Source organism: Octopus sinensis, linkage group LG17 (assembly GCF_006345805.1).
Source record: "Octopus sinensis linkage group LG17, ASM634580v1, whole genome shotgun sequence".
NCBI lineage: Eukaryota > Metazoa > Mollusca > Cephalopoda > Octopoda > Octopodidae > Octopus > Octopus sinensis.
In genome coordinates this window covers 41080798-41098984 of record NC_043013.1, presented here as the reverse complement: position 1 = coordinate 41098984, position 18187 = coordinate 41080798, and the positions used below count along the sequence as shown (strand labels likewise).

The 18187-nt window shown below is 36.7% G+C and overlaps 1 protein-coding gene across 6 annotated transcripts in view; it reads left to right on the top strand.

The window, feature by feature from the left end:
- The first annotated feature begins 221 nt into the window (after positions 1-221).
- LOC115220897 (unconventional myosin-XV) overlaps positions 222-18187 on the top strand; it is a 455449-nt gene continuing 437483 nt past the window's right edge. For 4 of the 6 annotated variants that reach the window (XM_036510507.1, XM_036510508.1, XM_029791093.2 and 1 more), the window contains exon 1: positions 223-382. The gene's annotated coding sequence lies outside the window, so the exon portion shown is untranslated. Of the gene's footprint in view, positions 383-18187 lie in introns of all 6 variants that reach the window. The other 2 variants (XM_036510509.1, XM_036510510.1) reach the window with 2 other exon arrangements.

The window sequence follows — 18187 nt, the reverse complement described above, 5'->3', positions numbered from 1 at the left end:
GTTTAAATCTGTGACAATTTCTATCGTGAATGACTCAAGTAAAAACAATATAAGCCAACACAGCTGACCGCCCTCGCCACCACTGTCAGCGCTTTCACCACTCTGAATTACCTCCTGCATTTCAAACGGCCACCACCCGGCCAACCACCAAGGTCACACAACACTTCAGAAGCACCTATACTAACGGGACTTGTTCATTAACAGCAGTGAAACTTGTGGAGGTAAGCCGAGTCGTCGTTAAGAAGCGGCTGCAAGACTGCCGTTAATATATATAACTATCATTGTTGTCTGGTCTCCCTCGAGACTATGGCTGTATTTTGCTGACTGACAAACACGTGTGAATAGCAGCTTGCCTATTAAACCACTACAGCTACATATGCAGGTGAGACATTATACATACATACATGCATGTCTGTGTATATATTTTATTTAACTTGTCTTACAAACGAGTGTTTTTTCTTATAACTTTTTGTGAAGTTAGTCATTCGCTTGACACTGTTTAACCCTAGGTCAGTTGTCTGAGTAAAGGTATTCTTTTTCGAAGGTATATTTAAAACACCGAATTTTTTTTTCATTTCGCGTGAAAGGAATTGGAAATTTAACTCCAGTTTCTAGCGACTGTTCGAGGTTCCTTTGTCTCGACAGCTATGATATATTGTGTATTCATTTTCTAATTACATATTAATACTAATGGACAGCACTTTCCTTGCAGTCTAAGACAACCATTTTCTCTGTTATAGGAACATAAACAACCACCGTAATAACGTTCTCACCCACCTTCCTACATATTGAATTTCCTAACTCCGACAAATTACAACTTTAATTATCTGAATTGTGTGTATTTGTATGCGTTTGTTCTGTGAACCGCTAAATAAATACCATTAAATCATGCGTCCCCAATTTTAAACCACCACCAACCACCTGTGGCTTGTGGGTGAAGCCTTTTTTTAGTCGACTTCATTCGTTAACATTTAGCCCCAAATTCGGAAATCTTAGTATCGCAGATATTGCGTTTATACTCTAAGCTATTTACAAAATTAAAATTAAGCTATTGAACTTTTCTTTGGCGATTAATGTTCCACAGCTTCCATCTCGGTGTTTGTTTTTACCCACGAGGAGAATTAATCTTTTAATTTATAAATAATGCTAAAGTTTTAGTCCCACCACTACAACTGTTTTTTAAACGTCATTCAGTTAATGCAAGTCCTAGGTATTGTTATATTTCCCATTTATCGATAGTGTCCTGTTATCACCATTAGTGACAGATGTCTGCTGTTGTCTAACGGAATATTTTTCTTTCATAAGTTAGGAATTTCCTGTAACTCTTAATGCCCATCGAAGCAGTTGCAAGTTAAAATATACATGGATATAAGGTGTATGTATGCATGTATACATAAATACATGCATGTAAACATATATATACATTCCTACATATTTATATATAGGGATAGATAAGCTATATATATATATATATATATATATAGGGATAGATAAGGTCTGTATATGTGTGTGTGTGTGTATATATATATATATATGTATATATATATATATAAGGTATATGTATATATATATATATATATATATGTATATATATATATAAGGTATATGTATATATATATATATATAAGGTATATGTATATATATATATATATAAGGTATGTATATGTATATATATATATATAAGGTATATGTATATATATATATATAAGGTATGTATATGTATATATATATATATAAGGTATATGTATATATATATATATATAAGGTATATGTATATATATATATATATATAAGGTATATATAGGGAGGTGTGTATATACATACACACACACAGATAAGGTATATATAGGAATAGATAAGGTGTATATATATATACACATACACACACAGAAGGTATATATAGGGATAGATAAGGTGTATATATATATACACATACACACACAGATAAGGTATATATAGGGATAGATAAGGTGTATATATATATACACATACACACACAGATAAGGTATATATAGGGATAGATAAGGTGTATATATATATACACATACACACACAGATAAGGTATATATAGGGATAGATAAGGTGTATATATATATACACATACACACACAGATAAGGTATATATAGGGATAGATAAGGTGTGTGTGTGTGTGTGTGTGTATATAGATAAGGGGATATAAATATGGGAATGGACAAGGTATGTGTATTCACACAAAGATAAGGTGTGTATATGAGAATGGACAATGTGTGTGTGTGTGTGTGTGTGTGTGTGTGTGTATATAGTGAGGTATAAGGGTGTCTTCGTTTAACGTCCGTTTTCCATGATAACTTGGGTGGGACAGTTCGACTGGGGTTTTGGAAGCCAGGCGGCTGCACCAGGCTCCAGTTTGATCTGGCAGTGCTTCTACAGCCGGATGCCCTTCCTCACGCCAACCTCTCCGTGAGTGTAGTGGGTGTTTTTTGCATTCCACTGGCACAGGGACCAGAGGGGGCTGGCATCGACCACATTCGGATGGTGATATATGTATATATCGGAGGTATAAGGGTGGGGGGTATACACACATATATATATATAATGTAAATAATAGAAAATGGGAAATTTTCTATACAGAGCAAAACTTTTGTTAGTGCTCATTAGAGCTAAAAGAATATAACGTAATCTTTTTCAATGAAAAGGCACCTTTCGAGATATTAATCAAAACCCATTTTCCTCAATATATTTCTCGAAAGACACAACCCGCACACGAAATATACAATATAATATATAGATATTAAAATTTATAAAAATATGTAACAATATACAAAATATTCATACGAGATCATCTGAATCCGTTCTGAAAAACAATTCAGATATTAAATCAGTCAATGCATTGCAAAATCGTAAATATTAAAATATGAATGGGTAGCTAGGAAAGGTAATATCTAAGTCCATAGATTGGATTCGAATATATCCTATGGCTGTTTCAGGAAAGCTATTTCAGAATCGGTGAAGAATTTGTACCCATCTCGAGTATATACATTTCCTTTATCAGGGAAAAGTTTAAAATTATTTGATATATAGAAAAACTTCATACTTGGACCATATATTCCATGTTGTGATAAAAATTTGTTCATATTTTAAAATGAGGTTTAATAAACAACAAATCTTACACAATGATTCATTTACAGCTATTCCAAAATAGATTGGGGATAAAAGGGCAGAATTTAGGTTTCGATTATTAACATAGGTTGGCTATATTTTGAGAAAGAGGAAAATAACTGTTTACAAAATTTTAGAGCATCTGAAATCTTCTACTCATATGAAGTATATTTATCGATTTTTCAGTGCATAATCTACTTATTCTAGTGTGTTATTTGAGTAATTATTAACCATTATAGTTTAAATTATTTTGCACTTTTATCTCTCTGGCTAGTGCTGTTGAATTTTTTGTGCTTGGGTTTGTAAAAGAATTTTTATGCCTACTATATCTATTGTACTCTATTGAGATTTTCTTGGTCTTTTGAGGTATTTCACATTTCTAAACTGTTTTTCTCAGACCTGACCTTTTTTAACAGGCAAGGTTCTTTAATTAAAGCATGTTTTTTTTGGTTTTTTTTGGGGGGGGGTTTTTATATTCAATTTACTATCAGTTTCTCTTTTATATTTAGAGCTGATCTCTTTTCAGGACAAAGTTCTAGGAGTCCATTAGTAAGTTTCCCATTTTATCCAATAGTGCATGAAGGTTGGGAGTTTTAGAAATAATGTCTAATTCTTTTTTGAATAGTTTGGTTTTTACAAATTAAATTTCAGTTTCTTTGTGTTGATTTGATCCTTTTCAAAGTTTAATGCAGGATTATGGGGAGGGTTTCAGTACAATTTCAAATTGTAATTATCCAGTCCATCATTCTTCTCTACATTCTTCCTTTTCAGGTCATAATAGAATGCTCTTCATCTCATCCTTTTAATAAACTCACTGATCCTTTGCAATAATACCGTGTAGCCATTCTTAGATGGAATTGGGATGTTTTTTATTGACAAGCCAAGGATTTGCCTTTCCATTTGTTCTGTATGAAGTGCTCAATCTGAGCAAGTTATAAAAGAAAATAGGAAATGAATTTCCTATACAGAATAAGTTATCAGTCATTAAAATAGAGCTTAATGATTAAGTTTAGCTCAGCGTGACTAGCATTTAGGTTGCAAGATTAAGGGTCCTATTACAGCAACATCTGTCCCCTACAGACATCAGCTCCCATTCAGTGCAATGGAGATGCGGAACTCATCAAGACTGAGTGGACCTCCAATGTTGGCAATAGGCAGGGCTTCAGTCCAATCCCCTTAGAATTTTGCACTAGCAGAAAGGTTACACTTTGAAAAATGATTGGATTGATCAAGGAGAGTTGAAAGTGGCACCTGAATGCAGATTGTCCCATAATCTCTGCCCCTGTATCTTGAACCGGAACTGACAAATTTAGCTCTCTCGACTGTAGCAGAGCTTCATCCATCTCCCTGTTGGAATTCGTCCATGTTGGAGAGGATGTTGTCTACTAAAGGGGAGCAAGCATGGATGGAGGGAAGAGATAGAGGAACACTTGTGCAAACTTAGGCCCGCAAACTGTTTGGGCAAAGCTGCCTGATCATGGGTCTTTGGGGAGTCTGACATTAACCAGTCGTTAGTTTTTAGAAGATTAGGTTATCAAAGCATTGGAGAGATAAGAATCTGTAAAAGGAACTCTGAAAAATTGCAATAACTTAATCAACAAATAATTCCAAATATAAAAAAAAAAAACCTTGGTGGGCTTCAGTTATCACAATATTTTAAGTTATTCAAGGTTAGCCATTCTGGATTGAAAGATGGACTTGAAAGCTCAGTAATTGGGCCTCTAACCGGTTGGTCTTCAGTAACTTGTGATCTAATCTTCACAACCCTATTTATCTTTACCTTTATCTAAGACTACATTGTCCAATGGGATTTTCCTTTTAAAAGCTGTAAGGTGTAATTTGAGAGACATTTAGGTTATTCCTAGCAAGTCATGTGAGTACATAGGAGCTGGGCAATTCGTTCATGAAAAGTAAATGTCATTATGTTGTAGCATACAAAGCCAAGGTGAACCATTTTTAGTAACTAAAGTATCATCACTTTATTTTTAATTTCTCAAATGTTTAGTTTTCAAAATTATCATGAAAAACTTCATCAGTGCACAAATCTTCAAAAAAAAAATTCCATTCTATTTTCTAAAATCCAAAGATAACTTGAAGGTTTGTTCCACTCCAGAAAGTAATTAACCTTTGAGAGTAAAAGGCATACATGTCACGCACAACCAGTCTTGTCACACCGTTTAAAACGAATGACTTCTTTCTGACTGTCTCATTTCATAGTTATTTTGTCAAATATTTTATCACATCACTCAGATGAGTTTAAGCTTTGCTACATTGAGATTAAAACCATATTTATCACAGAAATCAATGATACCCATTTTTCTCCCTTTTTTTTTTTTCTTGGGAATTTTTGTGTGAATGTTGTGTATCATTAATTTACATGATATAGCTTCTCCCCTCTATGGATTAATGTGTGAAGATTTTCTATCGTCTACAATAATTCAATTTGGCCCCCTTATATTTGGGGACAGTTTCAGTCTTAACTGAAAAGACACCAAATTTGCATCTTGCATTTATACCTCTTTCAAAAATAAATTGCACAAACTAGAACTACATGCCTCCCTAAGTGGAGATAGTTGAGTAAATGAAACTTTAAGGTGAATGTCATGGCTTGATTGTCACTTAAGAAATTTTGCAATGTTGGCATTTGAGGAGATTCACTCCATGCAGTTGTTCTTTTGCTCTGTGACTTAACCATGCTTTATGAAAGCCTTCAAGGCTTTATTCAGTAAGCTGTCTGCACCCAGAGAGGTTTTATTTTAAATAGTATAATCCTTTTCACTTTAGGCACAAGGTCTGAAATTTGGAGGCAGCAGGGGGTAGTCGATTACATCGATCCCAGTGCATAACTGGTACTTATTTAATCGACCCCTTCCCCCCAAAGGATGAAAGCCAAAGTGGACCCCAGTAGAATTTGAACTCTGAACATAGTGGCAGATGAAATACCGCTAAGCATTTCGCCTGGCATTCTAACAGCACAGCCAACTCACCACCTTTGTTTAAAATAGTATACTGAAACAATACATATGATCAATATCAAACAAGAGGGTGGCAAGCTAGCAGAACTGTTAGCATGCTGAGCAAAATGCTCAGCAGCATTTTCTGTTCTAAGTTCAAATTCTGCTGAGGTTGACTTCGCCTTCCATTCTTTTGGGCTCAATGAAATAAGTACCCGTTGATCTCTGGGGATGATGTAACCAATGTAACTTCTCTGAAATTGCTGGCCTTGTGCCAAAATTTAAAACCAATATTAAAGTAAATGCTGTTCAAATAGGTACATGCATGGTTCTGTGGTAAGAGGTTTCCTTCCTAATTGCATGGTTTCTGGTTCAGTCCCTACTGTGGTACATAACCCTGGACTGCCTGAAACCTTATGGTTGGGTTTGGTAGGCAAACTGAAAGTGTATATGTATGTGTTTGTCCCCAAACTCTTCAGGACTGTTTTGTTTACATCTCTGATTTTGGCAAGACATCGATAGCACCAGGTTTAAAATTAGTGAGGTTGATTTTTGTTCAGTTCCCTTCAAGGTGGTGCCCCAGCATGGCCACAGTCCAATGAGCAAAATGAGATAAGATGCTCAGTTGGTCTTCCTGAACTATTGTTACCCACCTTCTTTCTTCCCTTTTTCAAAGAGGCTTTCTCCTCTGCTGTCTCCATCTCTCTCTTGAATGAGGTGGGGACGCTCCTTTGACCAACTGCTCCAAGACCCTACTCTGATCCTGGGGACAGTTTTTATATGCCCTAGAAATAGTGTGAGACAGGGTATCGTTGCTGAGTCTCTCTGTTCTGCGAACCAGTCAGCCAAGTGGTGTCCTGTTTGACCAATATATAGAGGACAGAGCAGGAGATGCAGTAGATGACATTGCTAGAAGTGCAGGTGAAGGAGTCTGTGACATGATAGGGTCGATGATGGGTGCCTGTGAGGAGGGTGGTGTTGGAGAGGTAAGGGCAAGTGTGACATACTGGTATACTTCAAATGAATGAAATGGTGATGTAATCAAATGGGCGAGAGAAATCTAAGAATTAGGTACTCCAACAGGATTGGGCTTGTCCATGTAAGCATGCAGTAAATAGTCAATTCAAATAATTAAAAAAAAAAAAAAAACAAATGTTAGGACATGTGCAAGAAATATATTTGATGCTTGGTGAAGGAAAGGTTAACATTTTGAGCATAACTCTTTATCAGAAACAGGAAAGTCTAAAGAGATAGAAGGGACAATAGAAAATTGCCAACAGTATACAATAGCTTTTGCAAGGGCATTTTTCATGATCTTTATCATAGCAAGAGTTGTAAATGAAAATGTTGTGACTTTTTTAACTAACGGTCATGAAATAATGTTACCATTTTCATCCTTTGTTGCAAGGACTCATGCCAGAAGCTAACACAAAATTGGCAACTTTGTATGCAGGTTGATTTCTTCACGATAGCATCATGATCATTGCTCACAGAGTTTACAAGTATTTTCTGCAGTTTCAGACAGGAAATTGAGAGGGTGCCAAGATCACTTGAATTTTTGCAGGTCTCTAACTTCCAGATAACTTTAATTTCCTGTTACAAATTCAATGAAGAGTTCACAAGGAATCTGGTCAGAATATCTTAACTAGTTGAATCTCTAATGAAGGTACACTGCTGTGTAATTAGGTTGTTATTCGATGAATGATCTTTAGCATCATGGATTCAGTTCCCAGACCAGGAAGTACATTGTGCTCTTGAACAAGGCACTTCATGTTCCTCTAGTCTTCTCAGCTAAAAATGAGTATCAACTGACTGCTGGTGCAGTTGTTTCTCCTTTCACTCGGCACATTCTCAATGTGCCACTGGGTCAAATAAGGAAAGCCCAACATACACTGCTTACTATATAGGCACCTAAATCAAGCTGCTTACAACTACATAGGCTCCTAAAACAGTCAGTGAAAGCCTTATACATTCATACTTGTTTGTTGATGACGATTCTTTGTGTTCCTCTCCATTGCTTACAGGTTGTTACAGCCTGAACAATATAATGGCTGGTAATGCTGTGTAAGACTGTAACATAAGATATCACCTGATTTTTTTTTTTTCCTTTTATGACTATAACTGGAAGCTGCAAAAGATTGTTCTGCTGTTTAATGAAGATTCACTCAAGGGTAACTTCATTTGTGTCACCTGCTCTCAGCAGCTTGACTACCAAGGATTGCCATTTGGGTCTTTTCTCTGCCATTCTTACATTCACTGCATGGTAGTTTAGACCAGTCCTTGGTGTTATCAAACCAGTTTGTTCTAGGTCTTCCCCTTGGGAATTTTCCATTTATCTTCCCTATTAGTCTTTGTATGTGACTAAAATATTTTAGCTGTTTGTTTTGAAAAAGTTGACTAATCTTGCTAGGTGTAGTATTTAGTTTAGCTTTGACTAAGATATTAACATTCTTCTATATGTCCATATTTCAAAAGCATTTTTTGTCAGTTTCCATCAATGTTCCTGTATCTGCATCATATAATCGGTAACTGTTACAGTATGAAGGGTAACTATTACAATATTAACCTGTTAACTGCCACATATACCACTGGTGATTCATCACGAGCTTCACACAGCTGCCATGTGCATAACTGGTACAGTTTCAGAGAAAATATTTTACTTTGTATCTTTGTCATGGTTTTGGAGATATTTATATAACATAAGTGTTAAATATTTATATGAAAACTAAAAAGGCAAAAAATTTCTTTGTAATTAAACTGTATGAAATGACCAGAAATACAGTACCATCAGCAGGGTTGGTGTTAGGAAGTGCAGGGGCCCTATTAGAGAATTGCCAGCAAAGAGGTGGTTGCTGAAGTTATTTTATACTTCATGCAATACACCAATCTCAGCCAAAAAGCTGATTTTTTTAATTATCCACAAGGGGCTATACACAGAATGGGACAAACAAGACAATCATAAACTTGGGAACTTAAAATACAAAAAGATGAATAAGACGAAAAAATTAAAGAAAACTAATGAAAATATGAAAAGATATAAATGAGGCGCAATGCCTACTCTACCCCTGAAGTTGAGTGGTTACATTTCGACAATTTTTCCTTATTCATAAATGAATTTCACAAAAATTACAATTGAATTTTTCTTTTTAGTCTCTTTTAGTCTCTCATAGTCCATTATGGTAGGTGGGCTTTCATGTAGTCTCAGCCAAAAAGCATCGAGGACTTGAGGCTCCACAATGACACTACAAATTCATCATAGCATCCTCTGCTGAAACATGTACATGGGCCTTTTCTTGACATGGCCAAATTTGAACAAATCTGTATAATTGGCTTAAAACCAGTCCTAGTTACCATGTTAATGTGTTAAAGTTGATAAATCTGCATTTGTCTTAGGATTGTTAGCAAGATGAATTTAAGCAGTGAGTCTTTGTTGATATGAGCATAGTGTGAATTCAATAGTAAACTAAAGTGCCATCACCTCATAGTCATAAAGCTGAAGAAATTTCTTAATTCTATTTTTTTTATTTATAGCTTTTGCTGAATAGAAGGTTGTAATAAGAAACTGAAAAGCAATTTGTGAATAGTCAATAGCAAGGTGTTGTTTGTTGCTGTTTGTCACGAAATTTATTTACATATTGAGGTTAGCTAAACGAACTACGCATGATATCTTGTTTTCTCTTGTTTGAGAAATATGACTGTACCTAAGAAGCTTGCCTTGTAACTATTTGCTTTCAGGTTTGATCCCACCGTGTAGTACTTTGGCCAAGTGTCCTCTGTAGCCTCTGGCCTTCCACTACCTTATAGATTGAATTTAGTTGACAGAAACTGTGGAAGCCTGTCTGTCTTTGTGGGTCTCCCCCAACCACTACTGTCACTTGCTGAAACATTAGCATGCCGGGTGAAATGCGTAGCCGTATTTCGTCTGCTGTTACATTCTGATTTCAAATTCTGAGGTCAACTTTGCCTTTCATCCTTTCAGGGTCAATAAATTAAGTACCAGTCACGCACTGGGGTCAATGTAATCCGTTTGTCTGTCCTTGTTTGTCTCCTCCGTGTTTAGCCCCTTGTGGGTAGTAAAGAAATAAGTAGTGCTGGTTTGTTTGTGTTCCTGTAACTTAGCAGTTTGGCAGCACTTAAATTGACCCTGGTTCTAATTTTCTTTATACTAAACTTTTCAAAGTCACTGTCCAATGATAGAAATAATATATAATGATAAACAACCAAGTTAACAAACTTGAATTGTTATAATGGGCGACAAATGTCTTCAGAAACCGTTTTCTTTTCTTTTTGAATGATATTATTGTACAAAATGCACTCAAAATATCTGACATTTGGGTGTAAAGAAAAAATTTTGTATATTTCGTAAATTCTAATTACCTTCGAAATACTCCCTTTGGAGTTTACACTTCTTCCACAAGTAGTGATACTGCTGGTAATGTGTCTGGAATGACATGGAGTGCTGCTGTTGCTTTTCTGAGTTTCTTCTCATGACCAATCGTTTCCACCATTCAGTATGGCTTTCAGCTTGGAGAAGAGGCAAGTCGCACAATTGTCAAGCTGGGAGAGAAGGGACCCTGTCAAACAAGTGGGGTGTTCTTGACCAAGAAAACATGTTGTGGTTGGTTTGAGCAGACTGAAGTTGTCAATTTTTTGCTGCCCACATGTCTGGCTGCTTTCAACGCACAGCATCCTGTTGCCTGCATGCCTGGCTGCTTTCAACGCACAGCATCGTCTTGCCCGCATGCCTGGCTGCTTTCAACGCACAGCATCGTCTTGCCCGCATGCCTGGCTGCTTTCAACGCACAGCATCGTCTTGCCCGCATGCCTGGCTGCTTTCAACGCACAGCATCGTCTTGCCCGCATGCCTGGCTGCTTTCAACGCACAGCATCGTCTTGCCCGCATGCCTGGCTGCTTTCAACGCACAGCATCGTCTTGCCCGCATGCCTGGCTGCTTTCAACGCACAGCATCGTCTTGCCCGCATGCCTGGCTGCTTTCAACGCACAGCATCATTTGCCACTTGGAATGACCTGGTCGAGTATCAAGGACATATACTGGATCTTCCCACCTGTACCTTGGTATACTTAGTTAATTTCAAATGTTTAACATTTCTGGGTTTCATATCTAAAATACTATGAACTTTTCTCTGAAACAGTTCTGCTGGTGATTTGCCCCAGGTGCAGCAGCATTTGATGTTCTGTAATTCATTAGTTGCAAATTTTCTTATAACTTATCACTCCCTTCAACTTTGAGTAATGAACACTTAAGGGTAATTCACAAATCTGGCTTATTGGATAGAGGACGATATGGAACTCTTATGATTGATACCATTTTTCTTAAATTTTGTGAATTCTAGAGTGAATTGTGGACCATTATCAAATACTAAAAATTGGAAAAAGTTGACGTAGCTTTTGTAAAGTGGCTAAAGTTGTAGTTTAACTCATAATGAAGACCTTCAGCCATTTAGATAATGCTTCAACCATAATGAAGTAGTTACCATATGAGGTCCTGCATAATCTACTTGAGACCAATATTTCTCAAACTGTGGCATATAAGCAGGGTTTTTTTTTTTCTTTCCAATGTGCCAGGGACTGGTAATATTAATTTATACTGGAAACAATATAAGTTGACAAATTTTTTTATCTTGTAAACAAATACAATATTACATAAGCATTTTCTAAGTATTTTGTTTTTTTCCTGGAAACTCACTGATGGCTCGTGGACTGGCACTGGTCCACAGACCACCACTTTGAGTGGCACTGCTCTAGACCATGGTGCTTATATGAATAGGTAATTCTGAGTTCTTTGTCAAGTCTTGGCCAATAAATGTAGCATCTTGTTAAAACCTTCGTTCTTGAAGTTCTTGGATGATTTGCATAAAATTGGTCAAATACCAACTTTTTGAGACAGTTGCTGATGACTTTAATGATGGCTAATTGTACTGTTATTCCAGAGATAATCATGCTTCAAATAGAATTGTTGCATATCTTCATTGCAGAGAATTTTTCTGGCCAACCATACCTATATTTAATAACTTGTAGAACAGGTTCATTTAATGTTTCTGGTTTTACCAGCTCTAAAGTAAGAGGTAAAAATTTGATTGAATCCGTTAGCACTTGATGGATCTCAAGTTCAATATCTGTATTAGCAATTATGTTTTACTTAGTGGAATGTTCCATAACTCAAGTTTCTTGATCCTGTCTATTCCAAGGATACCTTTGTGAGGATTTTCAGTAATGTAGCAGAATGCCAAAACAATGGAAGTCAAGTCTCTCATTGAATAAAAACCTTTTTTTTTGATAACTAAGCATTCTTAGCTTTTTGTTCAGTTAATAAAATGGGTGGTTTACTAGTTTTTGTGCCATGTTTCTGAAATCTTAATAGCAGAAAAGTGGTATAAATTTTTGCTGCAAACTTGAACCATATAGCTCAGACTTTTCTATTCGTCCAACTTCTGGGTTAGTTGCCTTTTCCAGGACTTGGAGGTAAACATACTCTATTAGACTAAATGTTCTTCTGGGCTCCAAAGCCATAATTCCTAAATCCTTACACATTGATACATATATCATGTAATTGGATGACTGTTGACTCTTGTGAGTTCATCTTCCCTTTGACAGGTCTTGTTTTTCATTCTGCAGAGTGTCCAAAAGTCACCCTACTCACCAAGCCAGTTTGGTGTTGCTGCCAGTTTAGTTGGCACCAGTCTGAATGAGCAACAGGTTATACTGTACATGTTACATATAGCACTTGTGAGTGACCTCACACTATAATCACATGGTAGTAACTTTGATATAGATACCTAATGATTGGGTTCACTTTGCCCACTCTGCATACATGCTTGTGACTCCATGATTGGGAGATCCTCCCACAGTGACTGCAGGAAGATGTTTGTGTTGTGCTTGGCACCACCCTGATACAGCCTTTTTACCTGGGTTTTCTTTGGACCAACATGACAGCTTGCCCCAGATGCATTGGTGGCCTGCTGGATGGCGCAGCACCAAGCATTGCAGCCTATATGACATACGGGTTGCAGGGCAGGTCAGCATTACAAACCTTCAAGGTCTTTTTAGCATGTCTTTACACTGCTTCTTGTGCAGACCACTGTTATGACAGCCAATCTCTGTAGAGTACAAACTTTGGTAGGTGATGGTCATTCTTTTCTTGAGGACCCTTTATTGGTGACACATTGGATATTTAATGTGAAAATTGAATAAGTTACAAATGGTGGGCAAAAATTCAAAAGGTTACCCAAATTGTTACTCTTTTTCAGAGTACAACTTGTTTAAACTATTTCAATGAAAACAGGTACCCTCAGAAATGGGGAAAGTAGACTAGCAATCTGGATTAACAATTTCTGAACATAGACTAAGAAAGGAATAAGCAGGTGAAAAGACAATAGCCCAAAACATGTGGACCTTTTGAACTATAGTGTATATATACATTAATATATTTTACATCTAAATTTTACTTTTGACCTGTGGAAAGGTTCATTAGTTTGGCATTGTGGATGACCTGGATAGGTCCACTGTAGTAAAACTATTAGATGATGCTGATTTTTGGTGGAATACCATAATTCTGTATCAGCCTCCAGATAACTTCACTTTCAAATCCTTTTTCTTGAAATCAACAAAATCAATGATGTGCAGGATTTATTGTGGCAGAATCCTACTTACTCAAGCCTCGATTCATCCACTGCTCTCTTCAACTACTCCACTATAAAGCTGGCCAACACCTTACTGGGGCTGACAGTAGTATGATTCCCTGCCAGTTGTTGTAGATGGTTTCTCAGGTTAAGCAGGCATCCCTTCTTCCATTCTGAGGGATTTGTTTTTGATGCCAAGCTTTTTGTTGTAGTGGATACAGCATATAGGCAGCTGTGCCTCTATTGGGATAATTCCTAGACCTGGAGCTTTACAATTCCTGAAAGATGCAATAGCCTTGCTGATCTCAGCTTTTGTAAGTGGATTCGCGTTCCCTGGTAACAACTCTTCAGTTGGAGGGATATCCAACGTATCCTCCTCAGGTATTCCATTCAAGATAGACGTGCTCCATCCAATACTTGCTCTGTTCTGTTTCACTTCTGGTTGTTCTGCCTTCCTGATCTTTCACAGATTTGCACATAGTGCCATTCTTTCCTGAAGGAACTTTGGTAATAGTGTAGTCTTCATGTCTCATTTACTATCTACGATCTCTGCTTCCGCTGGTAAGTTTTGCATGAGCTCTTGTTTCCACTCTTCACCTTCTTCAGAAACTAACTTGAAGTGAGGTAATTGTGAGCTTTTTAATGGCAACATAATGCTTATTAGTGAGTGAGTGAAGGTACTTGTTAATATAATTGCATTTTACATCTTTCTTTGCTGGTATGGGTTGGACAAATTGCCCCAATCAGTGACTTGTATTTGGTTGGTCAGAGAGACCTCCTCTCACTTTCTATTTTGGCTTGGTTTCTATGGCTTGATATCCTTTCTAGCACCATTCACTTTAGTGTACTCGGTGCAATTTTCTTGCCTCCCTACAAAGTCGAATCCATATAACAGCAAAAGTACGAAACCGAAATCATAAGCAAAAATAATTCTCATTATGATCCACATATTAATGGAATTTATGCGAATTAAATTATTTTCTAAATTATTTTTTAAAAATTATTCATAGATCTAATTATTGCGTAAAGATGACATTAGAATTTGTACATAATTTTGTTAAAATTGAGTATACGATAATTTAATTTTTAATGTTACTTTCGATGAACTAAAATTTCTTTTGATAAAAGGATGCCACAGAATGTACAGCATAGTGATTTCAATATTTTTGTGCAACAATGCTAGTCTCATACTTTAAGGTTTGACATTTTCTAACCATTTTGAGCAAGCACATTTTTTAAATTCTAGTTACGTACATTTTAAGGCAACGGTTATAATATTTTATATACGTACTGTATTTCTCCTAATGGTGTGGCAGCCTCTAATAAACTGACATCCAAACGCTGACCAATTTAAATAGTGACTGTCACAATATCAAAAAAATGTACGATAAAATCGATAATTGTTTTTTGTTTTTTTTTATCATACGGAGTGATACTGAGCAGCAGCTAGTTTACCTAAGTGACAAAATGGTCACAAGAACCTGGTCGAGCGACATGACTTTCCAATATAACAAATCACCATAGAAGCTGCAAACTCAACCCACAACCTCCCAAAAGTAAAAGATTGCAATCATTCACCACTGAGATATCTCAATGGCAAGATCAGATTCATATTATCCTAATAAATTCTGAAATGTGCTTAAGCTATATAGAGATACTTATCTCTCCACCTTTGTCACATTTTCCATCTGACCATCAAGCAAATGATTCAAATAGTGCTTCTTGCTTTATATTGGTCGTGAAAATTCATTTCAATTTTATTCAATTTTAGATGAGAAAACTATATACTGCTTGGAAAAAGACGGCAATGTCAATGATGTCCCATTTGCCAAATTGCGAACGATGGTGTAATGGCTTGTCCGCAATAGCCAACATGGGCAACACTGATCCTATCAATCAGAATTTCAGGCCGTAAATGTTCTGCTTATTCGGAGAATTCAACTCCGAATTAATCCTGATTGTTTATATATTCAAATCTGTTCAAATAAACAACCGGGTAATGCATAGTGTTTGGGAACACATGGTTCACTATACCAGTGTCAATGCCACACACTGCACCTCCTTAAAAACGAAGCCTCCTTTTTGAGCAAGCTCTTAAACTGTTAACGTCAGATCAGCCGTTGGTCGATACACAATCACATTTATTGTGTAACTTGGTGGCAATTGGCCTCATGTTTTCTAATGCACCTGAGCAATGTATTCTTTTCAAACACGAACATTTTCAGTCAGCAAATAAGTGCGCTTCCTAAAATCATGCACGCACTGCTGAGTACCAGCGTTAAACCTGCTGCCGATAGTTCTCAAGTTGACTACCTATTTAGTTCCTGATGATGTAATATCGTCAATTTCACGAATGACAATATCATTACTGGCCTGCATTCTTTGGCACAACCTGTATTGTGCTGTTCCCAAAACAAGCATTTCTCTCGTTGACCAGGGAAATGTATTGCTTTGCAAGTGTTGTCAAATCTGGCCTTTTCTGATTTCGGCAAGTTGATTTCACTGTCTATATTAATGGCAGCTTTACTCTTGATTTTAGCTAGTTTAATAACTTTTGACTTCACGTTACACAATGAAAGCGCTCTGTCAAATAGTTATATTCTTTCCAAGTGCTGGGATCGCACATGATCTGTGAGCTCTGGACAAGGCCACATAAGCCATAGTGTCGGAGAAAACGCCGGTGCCCAAATCAACGACACCATCGACGCTTATTCGTTGTAATTTGTGGATAGAAATTGCATATGCAACACAAATTGATCTCAAGTGATGAACACACCAGGTGAGGTGACAACTAATCAGCTTTGACAGTTTCGACGGAAAATACAGTTTAAACTATCAGATAGAATGTCAATGGAAGCAACCTTTCCAAATTTGTAGTTGAGTCTCTTGAGAGTTACCATCACACCGTTAAAAAAACTGCTGCCCACGTCCGTCTATGTTGAGCTTAAGCATTACTCAAGTACTAACGTCAACTTTAAGGATGGTTTCAAGGTCAAGTCTTGGAAGTTTTTTTCGCTTTGGTGGTCAAATTTTTACTTTTTCTTTGACCTTTGGTTTGCCGCATATTCGAATCAAGAGCCGCAATCTCGACAGAACTAATTCCAAGTTTATCAAGCTTGAAAGGAAAGTGTGTAGTGTGATCGTTGTATTGACTATGGTTTTGGAAAATATATTTGAATAAGGTAACTAATTCCAAGCTTATCAAGCTTGAAAGGAAGGAAGGAGTGAAGTGTGATCGTTGTAATGCTCTCGATGTCTGAAAATATATTAGAATAACTGTTGTCCTTTTCAAAAGACAACAAAGCTAAAGCATGCAGTGAAAGGCTGCTTGGCACAGATTCCACATAAAATCAGTTTTAACATTCTAGCTCACTTCTGTTTGCAACAGTGCTTGGAAGGAAGGGGTGTAGTATGATCGTTGTAATGTCCTCGATGTCTGAAAATATATTAGAATAAATGTTGTCCTTTTTAAAAGACAACAAAACTAAAGCATGCAGAGTAAAGCTGCTTGGCACAGATTCCCTATAAACTCTGTTCTCACATTCTGGCTCACTTCTATTTACAACAGTGCTAGGAAGGAAGGAGTGTTGTGTGATCATTATAATGCCCTCGATGTTTGAAAATATATTAGAATAAATGTTGTCCTTTTTAAAAGACAACAAAACTAAAGCATGCAGAGTAAAGCTGCTTGGCACAGATTCCCCATAAAATCAGTTTAAACATTCTAGCTCACTTCTGTTTGCAACAGTGCTTGAAAGCAAGGAGTGTAGTATGATCGTTCTAATGCACTCGATGTCTGAAAATATATTGGAATAAATGTTATCCTTTTTAAAAGACAACAAAGCTAAAGCATGCAGTGAAAAGCTGCTTGGCACAGATTCCCTATAAACTCTGTTCTAACATTCTAGCTCAATTCTGTTTACAACAGTGCTTGGAAGGAAGGAGTGGTGTGTGATCATTATAATGCCCTCGATGTCTGAAAATATATTAGAATAAATGTTGTCCTTTTTAAAAGACAACAAAACTAAAGCATGCAGAGTAAAGCTGCTTGGTACAGATTCCCTTTAAACTCTGTTCTAACATTCTAGCTCACTTCTGTTTACAACAGTGCTTGGAAGGAAGGAGTGTTGTGTGATCATTATAATGTCTGAAAATATATTAGAATAAATGTTGTCCTTTTTAAAAGACAACAAAACTAAAGGATGCAGAGTAAAGCTGCTTGGCACAGATTCCCTATAAACTCTGTTCCCACATTCTAGCTCACTTCTGTTTACGACAGTGCTTGGAAGGAAGGAGTGTTGTGTGATCATTATAATGCCCTCGATGTCTGAAAATATATTAGAATAAATGTTGTCCTTTTTGAAAGACAACAAAACTAAAGCATGCAGAGTAAAGCTGCTTGGTGCAGATTCCCTATAAACTCTGTTCCCACATTCTAGCTCACTTCTGTTTA